Below are 18,926 nucleotides of genomic sequence, written 5' to 3' on the forward strand. Positions count from 1 at the left end.
AGCTGCGCCAGTACAGAAAAAGTACCACATTGTGCAACATTCAAACCCAACAGTCCCAAACAGCGCTTACACACAGCAGCAAACTAACTTAGACAAAGGGGAGGAGTCAGCATGAAATAACCATTGCGAGCCAGCTGACAGGCGCAGACCCGCATATAAACCAGCTTTCAGACCGGGGGCTTTTGCACAGGACAGCCCCGATCTGAAGTACTACATGCTTAAACAATAGCCCAGAGTCAGCAAACCTCTTATTAGATGCAAAAAGCTCCCTAATCTGCAATGCGCCAAAGTATGCCAGCGCAAATGCTAATTGGAACAAAACAGAATCAAAGTCAGAAAAAGCAATTAACGAAATTACCCCAACCAGACACTGCAGCAGTGCAGCATCAATTGGGCGCCGAGAAACACCCACCATGGGGCTTTCTTTAGCCCAACCTTTAAAGGCCTTAGACAGCACAAATGACTGTGGGGTTGTTCCATGAAAGCGAGAGAAAAAGCAATACCCATTAGGGTGGAAGCCATGGCCGTCTGATATCGGCCCCTCTAATAATGACCCCACACAAACCCAACCAAGTGCTGATCTAAAGACTTACCAGCAGAAGGATACCTACCAGATAAGTGTCCCAGTCGAGCCATGCTGCCTCGCAAAGTAGACAGAGCCAGGGACCTCCGAACCTGGCTGACTAACCCAGTTAGGCAATCAACCAGGCAGAAGACAGACAGAAGACAGACAAGCCTTCCCAATCGGATTAGCCTCAGTGGCCAACATTCAAAATCAATCAAAGTGAAAATGGGGCAGGGAATCTCTATCCCGTCCTCAATGACCAACACATGTCGTGCCCTAAAAACAAATAATCGCCTGCAAATACTTCAAAACCAACAACCTCAACAGACGCAGCGCCATAGAAGAAGAAAGCTAATAATTAACAGAATGCACCACTCTCACCTTGCCCCACCAAAAATTATATTCCGGTTAGACAATTTTTCATCCCACAAAATCCACAGCCACTATAACTGGAAATATTCCAATAACAGCAGTTGGACCAAACTTGGAACCCTGGACCTACTTGGGCACAACACCGACAGGGGAAATGCACAGGTCCGGCAAAGGAGGGGAGGTAAATGGCCCGGCATACTGCCAAAAGCCACTTCAGCAAAGACTTTCTGTCGCACCACATGGGGAAGCTCTCTGGCCGAACGCAAATTCCGGGAGGAGACCACATGCAAAGCTCCAGGTACAGGTAACCAGCAAAAATTGGGAATCATTCCGCAAGGATACCAGCCCAACCATTTAGCTAACTCATCTAGTGCCACCGAGAATAGGCCTTACTTGTCAACTCCGGCAATGTCAGACCTGCCCCCTGAAACGCCCTTCGAATCTTGACTTACAGTCCTTGGCGGGGTGACTGCCATTACAGATGCGGCAGGAGTGACGAAAATGACACCCAGACCGAGAATCATTATAGGCAAAACACTTCCCCTTACCGAGCACATAACCACCGGCACGCGAAGAGAGGGTAGCCTTCCTACTCTGCACCCCTTCCGCAGGCGCCTTAGCTTCCTGGGTAACTGCTAACCAGACCTCAATATACTTACGGCCCAGAGGCATAACCAGCTGATCATCTTGCTTCCTACGAAATTGTTCGTCACAATCTCTCCGAACAAAGCCCTTGGATTTAATGAAAATATTGTGCACCAAATGAATATATTTAATGATATTAAGGTGATCCAAGGGGCGCGTTTTGAGGCAGCAGGCCTAAAACAACAGTATGCCTCTAAGCCAATAGTGAAAGCCACAGCAAGAATCCTCCCCACTCTCCCCAGGTTTCTTGGCTTTATCGAAAGCTTTCTTCATTTCATTGGTTAGAGAAAAAACATCCACAAACTTGCAACACACAATAGTGCCGCTTTTTTACACAATGCCACAGTAGTACCCCATATTCACATTATGCCACAGTAGTGCCCCTTATACAAATTATGCCACAGTAGTCCCCTTATACATATTATGTCACAGTAGTGCAACTGATTGACATGTGATATCAGAGCAGTAAGGCATGACCTCATCAGGCTCACCCCTCAGGCTCCTCCAAGTCACAGGTGCTGTGACCTGGACTCTCAACAGAATCATCGGGCTAGACCTCCACTCTGCAGCAGGGACAAAACTGCCATGTTTTCTCCTCCTGTGGGACCCAGCTCAGAGGAGGCAGAGAAAGGAGACTGCTGACAGTTTTGCCCCAGTTGGGGTGTACAGCATGCGCACAGAATACAGTTATTAAGCGGCATGGTAGAAGGGGGCGCTTAGTGCCGAAAGGAGAGCACAGAGTGTCGCTGCTATATCTACTCAGCGGTGATTCAGACTCTCAGCTGAGCAGGAGCCTGTGGAGCACCCAACCTAGGCCATGGTGTTGGGAGCATGAGCTCTAGTTGTTCTGTCCTTGCTACACCCTGCATGTTGATATTTGAATAATAATATTCAAGTGTAATAAAAATATTAATAATAATAATATTTAGCCATGGCCAAAAATTTTGAGAATGACACAAGTATTGGTTTTCACAAATTTTGCTGCTTCAGTGTTTTTAGTCATTTTTGTCAAATGTTACTATGGTATACTGAAGTAAAATTACAAGCATTTCATAAGTGTCAAAGGCTTTTATTGACAATTACATTAAGTTTATGCAAAGAGTCAATATTTGCAGTGTTGACCCTTCCTATTAAGACCTCTGCAATTCGCCCTGGCACGCTGTCAATCAACTTCTGGGCCACATGCTGACTGATAGCCGCCCATTCTTGCCTAAATCAATGCTTGGAGTTTGTCAGAATTTGTTGGTTTTTGTTTGTCCACCCACCTCTTGAGGACTGACCACAAGTTCTCAATGGGATTAAGGTCTGGGGAGTTTCCTGGCCATGGACCCAAAATTTTGATGTTTTTTTCCCCAAGCCACTTAGTTATCACTTTTACATTATGGCAAGATGCTCCATCATGCTGGAAAAGGCATTGTTTGTCACCAAACTGTTCTTAGATGGTTGGGAGAAGTTACTCTTGGAGGGTGTTTTGGTACCATTCTTTATTCATGGCTGTGTCCTTAGGCAAAATTGTGAGTGAGCCCACTCCCTTGGCTGAGAAGCAACCCCACACATGAATGGTCTCAGGATGCTTTACTGTTTGCATGACACAGGACTGATAGTAGCGCTCACCTTTCCTTCTCTGGACAAGTGTTTTTCCAGATGCCCCAAACAATCTGAAAGAGGATTCATCAGAGAAAATAACTTTACCCCACTCCTCAGCAGTCCAATCCCTGTACCTTTTGCAGAATATTAGTCTGACCCTGATGTTTTTCCTGGAGAGAAGTGGCTTCTTTGCTGCCCTTCTTGACACCAGGCCATCCTCCAAAAGTCTTTTCCTCACTGTGCGTGAAGACACACTCACACCTGCCTGCTGCCATTCCTGAGCAAGCTCTCCACTGGTGGTGCCCCAATCCCGCAGCTGAATCAACTTTAGGAGATGGGGCTGGCACTTGCTGGATGTTCTTGGGGGCCCTGAAGCCTTCTTCACAACTATTGAACGTCTCTCCTTGAAGTTCTTCAATTATCCGATAAATGGTTGATTTAGGTGCAATCTTACTAGCAGCAATGTTCTTGCCTGTGAAGCCATTTTTTGTGCAAAGCAATGATGGCTGCACGTTTCCTTGCAGGTAATCATGGTTAACAGAGGAAGAACACTGATTTCAAGCTCCACCCTCCTTTTAAAGCTTCCAGTCTGTTATTCTAACTCAATCAGCATGACAGAGTGATCTCCAGCCTTGGCCTTGTAAACTCACCTGTGTTAACTAAAGAATCACTGACATGTCAGCTGGTCCTTTTGTGGCAGGGCTGAAATGCAGTGGAAATTTTGTTTTTGGGATCAAGGACCTCAATCAGACCCACTCGCAAGATGCGTACGCTCGCTAGATGCGTATGCAATTTCAGCTAAGTGACGGCAAGGCAGACAAATTCACAGCAAGACATAAGCACGCCCACTATATCTTGGCGTGCGATCGTTCTGTGTATGGAGACACCCACCAGCCTTTCTTAAGATGCCCACTTGCGCACATCATCTCCTGTGTATGTGTATACAACCATCGGTACATCGAGTGCCATCGGGAGCGAACATAGCGCTTGTGACTGACCATACCCTAACACAAGTACTGCAAGTGCTTCAGTGTGAAATACAACCAAGTGACGTGTACTATGACGCTGTTTCTTAATTAAGCATGCCTCTTGAATGGCGTCAAGATGCTCAGGCACGACTGCGTTTGCACCTCCACTCCCCCGTTTCTAGTGGCCAGGCTCTGTAACCACCCACAAACTGCTTCTCCCATCACTCCCTCAGCTGGGCCGTCTATGCGCAGCGACCATATGCTTCCCCATCGCTCTCACTGGTTCGCACACGTGCATTGCGATGCGTATGCATGCGCAGATTGCAAACAATCGGCTGGCTGCATGCGCACGCATCCTAGAGAGCGGGTCTGAATTGGGCCCTAAGTTCATTGTCATGGCAAAGAGGGACTTTGCAATTAATTGCAATTCATCTGATCACTCTTCATGACATTCTGGAGTATATGCAAATTGCCATCATAAACACTGAAGCAGCAGACTTTGTAAAAACCAATACTTGTGTCATTCTCAAAACTTTTGCCCATGGCTGTATATATTTGTTAAAATTTCACATTTCATGCCATTTTCAAAAGAAACTGTGATTGCTAATTTAAAAGTTTCCAAGAAGTTTTTAGGTATTTCCTATACAGAGACGTGCAGTAAGGTCAATGGCTGGGGAGGCACTGGCTAGTATCAGTGACAGATTTACCCGCACATATATACTGTAGCACAGATTTCCCCCACACACATCTCCCCATTGCACAAATCCCCCCCTCACACACATTTCCCACTAGCACAGATTTCCCCTAGCACAAAAGATTTCCCCCACAAACACACATAGATCTCCCCTTAGCAGTGTAACTCCCCCATCCATTACACAGAAGGTGCCGGTCCCTGCATAGTGATGAGGTGCCAGCTAAGGGGTCTGCAGGAAAAACCCCTATCCTGTCACAATGTGATTTACAAGCCCCCAGACAGTGTTCTGTTGTCTAAAGTGGACTCTCCTCACCTTTTTCTTCTTGTGTGTTTCCTGTACAATCCATCTCCTTCCCTGCTGCTAAATAGTCTGAGTACTTCCTGGACTGGTCACCGAATCGTCTGTGGTGTCCATCAGAGCTCAAGGCACCCCCCCCCCCCACAGTATACTTCCCTACCCTCCCAATTTGGCCGGGAGCCTCCAGACGGCTGACAACCCTCCCCCCCCCGTGATTACATGAGGATCCCCGGCAGGGGGGGCCTGGTCATTTTGGCCCTGTCTCCTGCTTTACAATGCCGGGATTATTGGCAATGTGTAGCGGGGAGGGGCCAAAATGACGCAGTCGTGTAGCCATGCCCTTATCTTATGCCTGATCTTCCTTAACAACTTTCTCTTACAATAACTAAATGAAAAAACACACCTGGCCAAATCATATTGTATATTACAGTTGGGTATGGGATGCCGGCGCTTGGGATCCCGGCGGTCAGAATCTCGATGCCGGCATTCCGACAGGGTTATGATTAGAGATGTGCGTTGCACCATTTTTGCTGGTTTTGGATCTGTATCACCTTCGTATTTTGGATCTGGATTTGGTTTTGCTAAACCCCCCTTCTGTGTTTTGGTTTTAAATCGGTATTTTTTATTTTATTTTAAATGATAAAAACAGCTAAATTCACATCATTTTGGCCTGTTTTTGCTCCTACAGTAATATTAACCTTAATAACAATAATTTTCAGACATTTCTAGTCAATTTTAACCACTTCACAATAATGTTTTCACTACTATTCACTAGGGATGTGCGCCGGACCATTTTTGCCGGATTTGAATTTGGATTTGGTTCTAATTCATCGTCCAGCTTTGGATTTGCCAAACTGTGGTGACTGGCTTTGGATTTGGATTTTTTTACAAAAATTAACAAAAAAAAAGCTAAAATCACATAAATTGGGCTTTTGTTTCTTTCTAGAGTATTATTAACCTCAATAACCTTAATTTCCAGTCATTTACAGTCAATTTAGACCACCTCACAGTTTAAATTATAGTTTTCACCATTATTGGCCAAGGGTTGGAGTGAGCCGACTGGTTACCAAGCGACAAAGCAGCGCCACAGACACCACAGTTTAAAGCACATCAATGACACATTGCCACACAGCAGTGGCAGAAATTAAAAGTAGTGCACCTACCCAGTGGGGTATGGCCAGCAGAGTCACAGTACTTGTTTACAAAGTGGGCTACCGCCCTAGGAGTCACAGTGCACAAACTTATTCACATTACACCGCACATAGTGTCCCTGATTCACATTACACCATAAAGTAGTGTCTCTTATTTATGTTACGACACACAGTAGTGCCCCATTTACACAATGCCCACAGTAGTGACCCTTTTAAACAATGCCCACAGTAGTGACCCTTATACACAAAGCCCACAGTAGTAATGCCCCTTATACAATGCCCACAGTAGTAGTGCCACTTATACAATGCCCCCAGCAGTGGTGTCCCTTACACAATGCCCCCAGTAGTGGTGCCCCCTATGCAGTCCCCTTAGTAGTAGGGCCCCCTATGCAGTGCCCCCAGTAGTAGTATGCCCCCCAGTAGTATGCCGCCCATAGCAGGGCCCCAGTAGTAATGCCCCCATTAGCATGCCCCCAGTAGCAGTGCCCCCATTAGTATGCCACCCAGTAGCAGTGCCCCCCAGTAGTATGCCCCCCATTAGCATGCCCCACAGTAGCAGTGCCCCCATTAGCATGCCCCCAGTAGTATACCCCCCAGTAGCAGTGCCCCCATTAGTATGTCCCCCAGTAGCAGTGCCCCCCAGTAATATGCCCCCCATTAGCATGCCCCCAGTAGCAGTGCCCCATTAGCATGCCCCCAGTATTATGCCCCCCAGTAGCAGTGCCCCCAGTAGTAGTGCCCCCCAGTAGCAGTGCCCAGTAGTAGTTCCCCATTAGAATGCCCCACAGTAGTATGCCCCCCAGTAGTATTCCCCCCAGTAGCAGTGCCCCCAGTAGTATGCCCCCCAGTAGTATGCCCCCATTAGCATGCCCCACAGTAGCGCCCCTTAAAAACACACACACATAAAAAAAAAAAACTTACCTATATCCCCGATCCTGCCGCCATCCGTCCCGCTCTGCTGCTCTATTATGCGTGGAGGGAGCCGGAAGATGGAGCTCATGAGTGAGCTCCAACCGGCTCCCTTAGTGCAGCAGCCACTGAAAGTCTGCCTGACTTTCATTGGCTGCTATTACAAACACACAGCTGCCACTGGCGGCTGTGTGTTTGTTCTATGCAGGGCATTCTCTCGTGAGAATCCGACATCAGGAGGCCGCCGTTCGGCCCCGAACGGGAATCCAAGTCAGACGGGGAACACCCGAACAGGGTTCGGGTGGACTCGGATCCCCTATGTTCGGAGCGGTTCGGATTCCACAGAAGCTGAACCACTCATCTCTACTATTCACCAATATAGGCCAAAGGCTGCAGCAAGCTGGCTGGCTAAAGTAAGCAACAGAGCAGTGGCACAAACGCACGGCAGTTGGACATCTATGAAACATTGCCACACAGCAGTAGCAGACAGGATGGCAGTTTAATAAACTATAATAATGTCAGTCGGCAATGCCTCAAATTGTGCAAAATGTGAAGAAAAGAGGTGCAAGATGGAGTTGTCCTTGGGCCCTCCCACACACTCTTATGTGGGATATTAAAATGGACATGCACAGTTTAACAAACCAAACACTTTAGCGACAAGGACTGACACTATCGTGGCTGAAGTACTTGGTTTCTTTGGGTCCCCACAAAACAATTTTTTGGAAGGACTACCACAAATCATTAAGGAGAAGGTTGATGATGAGTGTGTTGGTGGTGGAGATTGCATGTGCTGGTCCAAACTGCTGGTAGCTGATACTGGACTGCTTGTTATTAATTTACAAATTATTATAATTTTGTTAAATAAATTGCATGAACTTGCTGCAAAGGTAACAGGGAGAAGGTGTCTAGGTGGTTAACCTCTACTAACTTTGGCTTCACAAATGGTACAGCTACCTTCACAACTGTTGTCAGGATTTGGGTTAAAATAATTCAACACCAAAGACGTGGCTTTTAAGGTCTTATGCCTGACAATGTTGTTCTTTTTATCACGAGCAAGAAATGCTGCCACTGGTGGCTGATTTACACCAAAAACATCCTCATCATCAACATCCACATTAGCGTCAGATAGGACATAAATATCCCCCTCATCCTCCTTTTGCACTTCCACCACACTATCATCCTCAATTTTTATTATTTCACCATCTAATATTAGCACAGCCTTCATGGCATCAGTGATCCTCTGTGCAACTGGATGACAGCTTTTATACTTGCTTCCTCTATCAAAGGATTGTTTAACAGTCAATTGTTCTTTTAAACTTCTACTAGTAGTAGTAGTCTTCTTGGTCCCTTTCTGGGATGAAGATCCACCCCCAGCAGCAACAGGCCTAGTGTTCAAGGATTCTTCTGAAGAATCCTGGATAAGGGAGAAGTCACTTAGCCTTATCCTGGATGCAGAACTAACTCCTATCATTATTGAGGATATTGATGATGAAGGTCTTGGCGGTGGAAATTGCTGGTGCTGGGATGTAGCTGAGGGAAGGGAGCTAACTGATGGTGGACTGTCTGTTGGTATTTCTTAGCACCGGTTTCTGATTTTCCCAAAAATGTTCCATGAACTTGCTGCAAATTACAAAACAGGGAGGAGGTACCCTACCTCTTCTTACTGGTTAAGGTCCCTACGTCTTCTTACTGGGGCTTTGCAATCGCTACAGATGGCTTGACAATTGTTGTCCAGATTTGGTCAGAAATTGATTTTTTGTCTTATGCCCAGGCATAACAATTGCGTTATTCTTATCATGGGCAAGAACTGCTAACATTGGTGCCTCACTTATACAAAGAACATCCTCATCATCAATATCCTCACTAGAGCCTGCATCAGCTACACAAATATCCCCCTCATCCTGTTGCACTTCTACCATAGTGTCCTCAATATCAAGGTCAGCAACTTCTAGACTTGTGCTGCTCATCCCCACATTGGCAGAGGGTGCAGAAATTGAGAAAGGAGGCTTCTCTACTAGTTCAGAAAGGTCAGGCCTACACATAGCAGACTTTCCTCGGGGATTTGTGACATTTCTGTTTCTCAACACATAGATTGTTCTACTGCCTTAGTGGTTTTCATTTTATTGACACCTCTTCTAGAATAGGAATGAAATGGTCTTGCATCCTCATGAGCGGCAGAAGAAGATGCTTGACTGACAGTTGCAGAATCACCACTCATAAATGAGACTTTTTTTTTCCATTGTGTGTGGTGAATGCCATGATGACAATTTTTTTTTTTTTCTGCACTAAACTTTCCCTTTGTTAGAGGTGTTTTTTTCTTTAGCACTGTAAAATATTGTTTTTTGGATTTTAGATGTCCTAGATGATGAAGCAGTATCGTCATGATGACTGAAGGTGACAGCAGCTGCAGCGGAAGTGCTTGGTTGCTGCTCCTACTGTTCTTTTGATTGATTGTCATGTTCCATATGGACGCTTAAATTTTTTTTTTTTCAGAAAAAAAACCCTGGGCCTGATTCAGACCCGCTCGCGAGCGCTGAGTGCTCGCAAGTGGGTCAATGGTGCCCTAGTGCGCATGCGCACGACGGAGGGAGCTCCATCATGCACATGCGCGAGACCCGCATAGCGACGGCCAATGGGGGCGTGCTGTCGATGGTGAGTGACAGCACGCCCCCTTTGGTGGGCATGCCGGGGGCGTTGCTGCCCAGATGGAGGCGTTCTCATGGGAACGCCTACCGTCTGGGGCCGGCCCCACTGACATCACTAGTGATGTCAGTGGGAGTGCTTTTGGCTCTGATAGAGCCAATAGCACTCCTGGGCTTGCGGCAGTGAGATCCTACCGCAGGGTCTCGTCGCAAGCCCGATGGTCGCGATGGTCTTGACCATCACGGCCATCTTTTTGGCCACTCGCATAAGCTGTGGGTGGTCACCCACAGCTATGCGAGCGGCCAGGAGGCCACTCCAAAAATAGGTAGGAGGGCCCAGATTCAGAGCGAGCGCTCTTGTCAGAGTGTCCGGCTCTGAATCATGCCCCCTGTGCCCACCGACTGCAACACACTATGTGGTAGTCCTTGATCTACTGACCATTACTGACTGTTATGTCTCACACAAGAGAGTATTACGGCCTGAATTTTAACAACTAAATAATTTATTTTAATAAAACAAAGAAAGTGGCCACTGACTGCGACACACTGCGTTGTAGCCCTTGATCTACTGACCATTACTGACTGTTACGTCTCACACAGACACACAGACAGTATCACGGCCTGAATTTTATCATACACAAAATATTTTTATTTTATAAAACAAAGAAAGTGCCCCCCAACTGTGACACACTGCATAGTGGCCTTTGATCTGTTGACGGTTACTGACTGTTATATCTCACACAGATAGTATCACGTCCTGAATTTTATCACAAGCAAAATATTTTTTTTTTGTCGAAGAAGAAAGTGCCCAATGACTGCAACACACTGCGCAGTGGCCCTTGACCTACTGACCGCTACTGACTGACATACGTTATTACGGCACCAAATAAAAAATAAATTTTTTAAGCCACACATACAACAATATTATTATTATATTAAATGATGTTCCTGCACTATAAAAAAAAAAACAATGATTTGCTAACTGCCTATCCACAAAACTAGCTCGGCCAGTATTATCTAAGGGACTTTAGGTGGCACCAGAGCCAGATTTAGAGCTCATGGGGCCCAAGGCAAGATACCAATTTGGGGCCCCCCACCCTCAAACCATCTTGTGCATATAGTACAGTAGGTGTCTCTGGAGCAAGATACACTCAACAAATTATATACACACATCATAATTATATAATATATGGCATGTAGTTATTATACCAACATGCGGCATCCAGGCTGAAGAAATCCCGGCCCTGGAATGCCACTACCCCACTACAAGACAGGCATCAGGATCCCGACAGTAGGTGACATCCCTAATCCGGACAGCCAGGATGCCGAATGTAAGTATAATGGGCTGGTTAGGATTTAGCCGCGGGGGAGGGGGGTGTTAGGGTTAGGCGCCATGGGGGGAGGGTTAGGTTTAGGCACTAACGGGGAGGGTTAGGATTAGGATGGAGTGGGGGGAGGGTTAGTGTTGGCATGTAGAAACAGAGGGTTATGGTGTGGGTGGAGGGCTAGGGTGACAAGGGGGGAGAGGGTAAGAATATTTACCCGACAGCAGGCATCCCGATACCTATTCCTAATATATATATATATTATATATATACACTGCTGTTCAAAAGTTCGGGGGTCACTTAGAAATCTCCTTATTTTTGAAAGAAAAGCACTGTTTTTTTCAATGAGGATAACATTGAGCTAATCAGAAATACACTCTATACATTGTTAATGTATATATCCACATATCCAGAACCTTTCACAGTCCTGTCGTTCTCATCTCAAAAATATTTCTAAGATCAGACCCTATCTCACCCAGGATGCTACAAAAACCCTCATAAACTCACTGGTCATCTCCAGATTGGACTACTGTAACCTCCTTCCTTCTGGCCTCCCCAAATCCCATCTCTCTCCTCTCCAGTCTATCCTTAATGCTGCTGCATGGCTTATATTCCTTTCCAAACGCTCTACATCTGCCTCCCCTCTCCTACAAGCCCTCCACTGGCTCCCCTTCCCTTTTAGAACCCAATTTAAGGTTCTCACGCTCACTTACAAAGCCCTCACCCAATTTTCCCCATATACATCTCTGATCTCATCTCCCTTCACTCTCCTCTCTGCTCTCTTCGTTCAACTAATGCACGCCGCCTTTCATGCCAGCTGATTACTTCCTCCCACTCCCGCCTCCAAGATTTTGCCCGCACTGCTCCCCACCTCTGGAACGCTCTCCCACTCCCCATCAGACTCTCCACCTCTTTGCAATCCTTCAAACGGGCTCTCAAGACCCATTATTTCATCAAAGCCTTCCAACTCCCTGATACATATATCTTCCTCCCATCTGTGTCACCCCTATTTGTCTTCCCCTCCCCTTTTAGAATGTAAGCTCTTATGAGCAGGGCCCTCTAACCTCTTGTACTTCTCCCTACTTTAGTTTCATCTACTTCTTACTCACCACTAGGGCACCTAACACTTGGCTGCTTACGTTCTGTTGCTTATCTGGGTGTTATGGTCACTAATGTAGCAATATATATTATCCATGTCCTGGTCCTGTATTGTATTGTTCTGTAAGTCGCTTGTCTACAACTTGTTTATGTGCTTTGTAAGGCGCTGCGGAACATTTGTGGCGCCATATAAATAAATGATAATAATAATAATAATAAATGTGGTAAATGACTATACTAGCTGCAAACATCTGGTTTTTAAAGGAATATCTACATAGGTGTATAGAGGCCATTTCCAGCAACCATCACTCCAGTGTTCTAATGGTACATTGTGTTTGCTAAGCGCATTAGAAGACTAATGGATGATTAGAAAACCCTTGTGTAATTATGTTAGCACAGCTGAAAAAGGGGTTTGCTCGTTTGAGAAGCTATAAAACTGACCTTCTCTTCAGCTAGTTGAGTATCTGGATCATCACATTTGAGGGTTTGATTATAGTCTCCAAATGGCCAGAAAAAGAGAACTTTCATGTGAAACTCGACAGTCTATTCTTGTTCTTAGAAATGAAGGCTGTTCCATGACAGAAATTGCCAAAAAACTGAACATTTCCTACAATGGTGTGTACTACTCCCTTCAGAGAACAGCACAAACAGCCTCTAACCAGAGTAAAAAGAGAAGTGGGAGGCCCCAATGCACAACTGTGGAAGAAGACAAGTACATTATAGTCTCTAGTTTGAGAAATAGACGCCTCCCAAGTCCTCAACTGGTAGCTTCTTTAAATGGTACCCACAAAACGCTAGTGTCAACGTCTACAGTGAAGAGACGACTCCGGGATGCTTGTCTTCTAAGCAGAGTGGCAAAGAAAAAGCCATATCTGAGACTGGCCAATAAAGGAAAAAGATTAATATGGGCAAAAGAACACAGACATTGGACAGAGGAAGATTGGAAAAAAGTGTTATGGACAGACGAATGGAAGTTTGAGGTGTTTGGATCACACAGAAGAACATTTGTGAGACGCATAACAAGTGAAAAGATGCTGGAAGAGTGGCTGACGCCATCTGTCAAGCATGGTGGAGGTAATGTGATGGTCTGCAGTGGCAAACGCAGGATTTCTAGAGGGGGGTTTCCAAATGCCTGATTTTAGAGCGAGTGTGGCCAGTCCATAAAGAGAGCAGAATTACCGTATATACTCGAGTATAAGTCGACCCGAATATAAGCAGAGGTACCTAATTTTACCACAAAAACTGGGAAAACTTATTGACTTGAGTATAAGCCTAGGGTGGGAAATGCACCAGCTACTGGTAGTAATCCCCCCCTTGTACTGCCCCCAGTAGTAATCCCCCCTGGTAGTGCCCCCAGTAGTAATCCCCCCCTGGTAGTGCCCCCAGTAGTAACCCCCCTGGTAGTGCACCCAGTAGTAACATCCCCCCCTGGTATTGCCCCCAGTAGTAGCCACCCCCAAGTAGAGCGAGAGACGTAATAAAAAAAAAAAAACATTTACCACTCCTGGTCCCAACGCTGCTACCAACTCCTTCTGCCACTTTGCATTATGGGAGAGACATCATGACGTCTCTCCCATTACCCACCGCGGGAGCCGGAAGATGGCTCCCGCAGTGGGAGCAGCGCAGCAGCAGCCGATGAGAGTTTGATAGACTCTCATTGGCTGCTAATTACAACAAACACACAGCTGCCATTGCCGGCGGCTGTGTGTTTGGCACTGTGTAGTGCTGACCAAACTCTGTCCGGTCAGCAGTACACATGCGGTGCAGCTGTGTCACAGAGACACAGTCTGCACCGTGGCCCGCATGGTACGCAGCTGAGTGAGGCACCCTCCAATATGTGGCGCCCTACTCAGCTGCGTAACGGGAGAACCGGCCCTGGTCCTGGAGCATCACTCGAGTATAAGCCGAGGGGGGGCTTTTTCAGCACAAAAAATGTGCTGAAAAACTCGGCTTATACTCGAGTATATACGGTAGTACATATCCAGCTTTAATATGTTACATACAAAGTATATTGTGTTGCATAATTCCAGCATATACAGGACCAGCGATCACAGTAACCCATTAGATGCGGCAGTAGGTCCATCCAGTATGAGCAGAATGTTTTTCTTCAGATGTGGGCACCATTCCTGAGCACTGGAGAAAGTCCGTAAGTCTGGGGGAGTGGCAGAAGAACCTAGCACTGCCCTGGACATATATATGTACTAGGGGTGTGCACCGGCCACTTTTCGTGTTTTGTGTTTTGGTTTTGGATCTGGATCTTTCTTCGTGTTTTGGATCTGGATTGGTTTTGCCAAAACCACCCTTCCGTGTTTTGGGTTCTGGGTTTTGTGTTTTGGATCTGTATTTTTTTAAAAAAAAGCATAAAAACAGCTAAAATCACAGAATTTGTTGGTTTCTCTGCTCCTATGCTATTATTAACCTCAATAACCTTAATTTCCACTCATTTCCAGTCTATTCTGAACACCTCACACCTCACAATAGTGTTTTCATGTCCAAAAGGTTGCACCGAGGTAGCTGGATGACTATGCTAAGCGACACGAGTGGGCGGCACAAACACGTGACCCATCTAGGAGTGACACTGCAGTGGCAGACAGGATGGCAGTTAGAAAAACTAGGCCCCAAACTGTACATAATGCAAAGAAAAAAAAAGAAGTGCAAGATGGAATTGTCCTTGGGCCCTCCCACCCACCCTTATGTTGTATAAACAGGACATGCACACTTTAACAAATCAATCATTTCAGCGCCAGGGTCTGCCACACAACTGTGGCTGAAATGATTGGTTCGTTTGGGCCCCCACAAAACAAGCTGGCAATTAATCTGGCCCTGCACAAACTGGCTCTACGGAGGCAAGATGTCATCCTCATCCTCCTCATCCACCGATTCCTCACCCTCTTCAGTGTGTACATCCTCATCCTCACAGAGTATTAATTCATCCCTGCTGGAACCACAGGTCCCTCTGTACGTTCTGGAGGTGTGTCTCCCTGGAAGAGTTGATAATTCATTTTATGAACATCATCTTCTCCACATTTTGTGGAAGCAACCTCCTACGCCTTTCGCTGACAAGGTTCCCGGCTGCACTAAACACTCTTTCGGAGTACACACTGGAGGGGGGGCAACTCAGGTAAAATAGAGCCAGTTTGTACAGGGACCTCCAAATTGCTTCTTTTTCCTGCCAGTACAGGTACGGACTGTCTGACATGCCTACTTGGATGCTGTCACCGATGTAATCCTTTAACAGACAGACGCACGCTTGTCGCTGCTGCTTTGAGGATTCAAGTGCGGCTACAGCCCACACAATTCACAAAGACAGTAAAAAGAACAATATTTTAATTGTTTGTGTAGCACACTTTGAGGGTGTCACCACCCTTTAACAGACAGACGCACGCTTGTCGCTGCTGCTTTAAGGATGCAGGTGCGGCTACAGCCCACACAATTCACAAAGACAGAAAAAAGAACAATATTTTAATTGTTTGTGTAGCACACTTTGAGGGTGTCACCACCCTTTAACAGACAGACGCACGCTTGTCGTTGCTGCTTTAAGGATGCAGGTGCGGCTACAGCCCACACAATTCACAAAGACAGAAAAAAGAACAATATTTTAATTGTTTGTGTAGCACACTTTGAGGGTGTCACCACCCTTTAACAGACAGACGCACGCTTGTCGCTGCTGCTTTAAGGATGCAGGTGCGGCTACAGCCCACACAATTCACAAAGACAGAAAAAAGAAGAAGAATATTTTTATTGTTTGTGTAGCACACTTTGAGGGTGTCACCACCCTTTAACAGACAGACGCACGCTTGTCGTTGCTGCTTTAAGGATGCAGGTGCGGCTACAGCCCACACAATTCACAAAGACAGAAAAAAGAACAATATTTTAATTGTTTGTGTAGCACACTTTGAGGGTGTCACCACCCTTTAACAGACAGACGCACGCTTGTCGCTGCTGCTTTAAGGATGCAGGTGCGGCTACAGCCCACACAATTCACAAAGACAGAAAAAAGAAGAAGAATATTTTTATTGTTTGTGTAGCACACTTTGAGGGTGTCACCACCCTTTAACAGACAGACGCACGCTTGTCGCTGCTGCTTTGAGGATGCAAGTGTGGCTACATCGCACACAAGTCACAAACACATTTAAAATTTTTTTTTGATTTTTTGGAGCACTTTGAGAGTTACACCACCCTTTAACAGACAGACGCACGCTTGTCGCTGCTGCTTTGAGGATGCAAGTGCGGTTACAGCCCACACAATTCACAAAGACAGAAAAAAAAGAACAATATTTTAATTGTTTGTGTAGCACACTTTGAGGGTGTCACCACCCTTTAACAGACAGACGCACGCTTGTCGCTGCTGCTTTGAGGATGCAGGTGGAATCTAGACGGGATTTGGAACCGAGGACACACTACCTCCATCAATTGTCTAAATCCCACTGCACTAATGTCGGATACCGGACGCACGTCTAACACCAACATAGCAGTCAAGGCCTCAGTTATATGTTTTGCTTCATGATGACTGCTGTCGTACTTCATCCTCATCGCTAGGGACTGTTGGAGGGTCAATTGTTTAGTAAAAGTAGTGATGTTCCTACTTCCTCTCTGGGATGATGAACAACTCCCAGCAGCAGCAACAGCACTAGGAGGAAGTGGTTCTTGATCTTTCCCTATTTTATTTTTATCGGAGAAAGTTTGGTCCTCCATTTATGTTATATTGATATATAATATACGTGCGGCTAAAGCGCACACAAACACAGGAAATTTTTTTTTATATTTTTGCTGGAGAGTAGTGCACTTGGTGGGTTACACCACCCTTTAAGAAATGAGCCAGCCGGCTCTTTACTTATGGGACACAGGCGCACGCTTGGCGCTGCTCCTTTGTTGATGCACGTGCAGCCACAGTGCACACAAGTCACAAACACAGAAAATATATATTTTTTTGGTTTGGAGTGTACTTTGGGGGTTACAGCACCCTTTAACGGTCAAGCCAGCCGGCCCTTTACTTATGACACAGGCGCACGCTTGGCACTACTTTGTTGATGCACGTGCGGCTACTGCGCACACAATTCACAAACACAGAAAATAATTTTTTTTTTGGTTTGGACTGGAGTGTACTTTCGGGGGTTACAGCACCCTTTAACGGTCAAGCCAGCCGGCCCATTACTTATGACACAGGCGCACGCTTGGCAGTACTTTGTTGATGCACGTGCGGCTACTGCGCACACAATTCACAAACACAGAAAATATATTATTTTTTTAGCACTTGGGGGAAGCACCCCTGATGGACAGAGCACCCCCTGGACAACACTACAGCACCCCTTTAGGACTGAGACACTGCACAGGACTTTGGAGTGGACACAGCCCCTATGGAGAACTGACTGCACAACACAGTCCAGCCAGCCCCTATGGACTTTGAAGTAGTGGACACAGCCCCTATTAACAACAGCAGCACAGCACAACACAGCCAGCCCCTATGGACTTTGAAGTAGTGGACAACAGCAGCACTACACTACACTACACTACACAGCCCAGCCAGCCCTAACTCCCACCCTCCCTCTTCACTGTCCACAGCCGAGTGAGAAAATGGCGCCGACGCGGGTACCTTATATAGGATCCAAAACCCGCGAGACTCGGAAGGCGGGATGATGACGTTTTGCCTCGATTTCAGATCCGAGTCAGGCGGGAAAAGTCGAGCCTGATTCGGATCGGACTCGGATCGGGGGGGCTCGGGGGGGTTCGGATTTCAGAAATCCGAACCCGCTCACCCCTAATATGTACATATTGGACTCCTTATGTACTGGATAGTGTATTATACAGTATTAATAATTTACCTTATTGATGGTCTATAGCAGTGCACCCCTAACAGTGCATATTTTCCACATGTCCTAGTTGGTGCACAGGTATATTTATTACTAGCTGACACATTTTAAAAGATCCACAGGTGGTGCTAATCATTTCATTTGTGATACTGAGAAGAACATGCAGCACTAGTAACATGCTCTTATATTACTATTTATATTGTGGTCATGGTGTGTGCTGGGGAGGGGGGTTTACAGGCAAACGGAACCCCCCCCGGCATTTGCCTATTGTCTGGGGCTGCTTTGGTGCTGGCAAAGTGGGAGATTTGTACAAGTTAAAAGGGATTTTGAATAAGGAAGGCTATCACTCCATTTTGCAATGCCATGCCATACCCTGTGGACAGCGCTTGATTGGAGCCAATTTCCTCCTCCAACAGGACAATGACCCAAAGCACACCTCCAAATTATGCAAGAACTATTTAGGGAAGAAGCAGGCAGCTGGTATTCTGTCTGTAATGGAGTGGCCAGCGCAGTCACCAGATCTCAACCCCACTGAGCTGTTGTGGGAGCAGCTTGACCGTATGGTACGCAAGAAGTGCCTATCACGCCAATCCCACTTGTGGGAGGTGCTTCACGAAGCGTAGGGTGACATTTCTTCAGATTACATCAACAAATTAACAGATAGAATGCCAAAGGTCTGCAATGCTGTAATTGCTGCAAAAAGAGCATTCTTTGATGAAAGCAAAGTTTGAAGGACAAAATTATTATTTAAAAAAAAAAATCATTATTTCTAATGCTGCCCATCCACTTAACGATTCGGGGGACGATGGCACAATTACGATGGGCAGCTTAACATGGCCAATGTCTTGACTATATGTTCTAC

Source organism: Taudactylus pleione, unplaced genomic scaffold, assembly GCF_031769625.1.
Source record: "Taudactylus pleione unplaced genomic scaffold, aTauple2 ptg000039l, whole genome shotgun sequence".
Lineage (NCBI taxonomy): Eukaryota > Metazoa > Chordata > Amphibia > Anura > Myobatrachidae > Taudactylus > Taudactylus pleione.